This window comes from Nansenia antarctica (genome assembly GCF_963989245.1).
Source record: "Nansenia antarctica genome assembly, chromosome: 7".
Lineage (NCBI taxonomy): Eukaryota > Metazoa > Chordata > Actinopteri > Argentiniformes > Microstomatidae > Nansenia > Nansenia antarctica.
In genome coordinates, this window is record NC_137677.1 from 40,591,072 (window position 1) to 40,593,717 (window position 2,646).

Genomic DNA, 2,646 nt, shown 5'->3' on the forward strand with positions numbered 1-2,646 from the left:
GTGTGTGTGTGTGTGTGTTGTGTCAGGAACCATGACAGAACATTAGTGAGAGGTCATAACACCGCAATCAAAACAATGGGAACTACAACCTAGTGGAATGAGGTGTCAAGACAGATTGGTAAATGAGGTAGCGCCCAGCCCAAACCATCAATACTTCTAGGTCTTTATTCCACCACTACTCAAATGAATACCAAAGGAAGCTACACTCTCGCATTAACCAAGCTATTGATTATGGGTGTCCAATTTGTGATATAACTGTAACTAACCGCAACTGTCTTTGTATTGGCTGCAGTGTTTCACTATTCACTGCTAAGCCATTTCTTTGGTCATTTGTTCACCTTCGTACATTTGTTCTCCGTTTGTACCTCTCTCCGCTCTGAACCTGTTTGCTAACGATGAGCTTGACGGATGCTGACTGACACTTCTAAAGAGCGGAGGGCAGGAAATCCGATTGCTAGCGTTTGATTAAAAGAAGAGGGATGAGCAGGTGAAGCTGGCAGAGAGAGAGAGAGGGGGAGAGAGAGTGAGGGAGAGAGGTGGGGGGAGAGGGAGAGAGAGAGGGAGGGAGAGGGAGAGAGAGGGAGGGAGAGAGAGAGGGAGAGAGAGAGGGAGAGAGAGAGTGAGAGAGAGGGAGAGAGAGAGAGAGAGAGAGAGAGAGAGAGGGGGGGGGGGGGGATCAGAGCTCTAAGGGTGAATACACAGAAAGGCAGCAGTCTGGAGAATTACGAATGCCGGTTGGTCGGCCGATCCGTGGGGCTTAAGATCTGGTACCGCCTTTTGCGGCCTAGTAGGCGCTTGTACACAGCAGAACCTCTGCCGCCGATGCCTGGCTACGCTTAACAGGATTGGCTGCCGTGGTGTGGTATGGGTGCCATTAATCCTCCTTATCCACTTACAGCACTTTATACTGAGGAGGAGGGATAGCAAACTCACAGTTGCCACCACTGTCGTTTGTCCACCGCCCCCATGCACCAGAACGGAGAAGGACGGCAAGTCCCCCACACATCACTTTTACCTATAAGGCCCTTGTATAGTACACTGGAGCTTAATTGTTACAAAAAAGACATTTGTTTTGGCTAAGAATGGCTCTGTCCTCACTTAAATGGGTTAGGGTTAGGTACTTCAAAGCAGGTATCCATAGTACTCTGGGTGATTACGTTTCCGTGTGAATGTGAGAAAGGAAATCTGCGTTTTCTCAGCAAGGAACAAACGTGTTGCACAAACTTCACACACAAACACTTCACCGGGGGCCTTGACATGTGACTTGTGATGTCAGGAATCACACTTCCTTTCAAACAACAGTGGCAGCGCACTTTGAAGTTTAAACCTTTGAGTGACCATATCTCATAGTGAATTTACATAAGAAATACACCCACAGACAGACCATAATTACAATGTGTCACAGTGCATTTCAGTATTGACGCATTAGTACTGTACGATGGCCAATTAGATTTTTTGATTTCAGTCTGACTTCAATTTACCTGTCGTCTTCACAATGCTCTGATTCTGGCTTTTGAGACGAACTGTCTCACTAATAGCTTTAAAGTGTCCATCTCCCTAACAAGCACTTGGTCTTCAGGTGTTCATGTCTCCGTTAACGATGATCCCATCTCTGAACAAGCCTGTCTTCACAAAGACAGAACACACTCTCTCCTTGAGGCGTTGACACCTGTCTCCTTTAGAGTTTCTCCTGGAATCCTGTCTCCGTGACAACACCACCGTTCCATGCTCTAGGGTAGTCATCTAGGATGCTGGCAGCTACAGAACACACAGGAAGAGTTGTGTCCTAGTTGCACTCTGATCAGGTCTATGTGGGCAGTGGGAGGTTCTCATTAACAGGAGCTTTCAATGAGGCTTTGGGTGGGGGGGCGGGGGTGTACAGGTTCGGGGCTGGGGTGATCAAGAAAGGAGAGTGGTAAGGTCGAGCGACAGGCAGAGGGAGAGAGGGAGGAAGAAGAGATGGGGGTAGGTGCAGGGTGTCGTAGACAGGGAGAGAATTGACTAAGACAGAGAAGGAAAGGGAGCGGCTGATGTTGTCCCATCCACGTTGGATCCATGTCTCATTTTCAAGGGGCAATCTGGGATTGGTAGATCTTTTTTTTTTACTTTTAGATTAATGATATACATTTACATTAAAAAATTAAAATTTACATTTGACATATATGGCATTTAGCAGATGCCTTTATCCAAAGCGACTTACAACAAATACATTTGTCTAAGAAGTGAACCATCTATCCATCAGTTATGGCAAGATATTTTTGTTTTTGCTCGGCCAGGGGCCATTGGCAGTCATAATTGTAGAAGACGTTTTTTTTTTTTTTATGTTGTAGTATTAGTTACAGTAGAGTTACAGTAGAGAAACTAAACTATATAGAGATGATGGAGAGGTCTCAGGAGGGACAGGTGTGACAATCTATGGTGGAAGATAGAGAGTGACTCTGCAGTCCTGACAGCAGTGGGAAGCTAGTTCCACCATCAGTGAAAAGCTGTGACCAGGTAGCGTGACTGCTGCATCCCTGTAGATTATAAATGGCTTGCAACTTAACTTTTATTTTATTTTTTGACTTGTTTGTTTCGGAAGGATAACTTTTAAAAGGATTTTACTGTACTATCAACAAAATCATGCAGTATTGGTATTTTTGATGC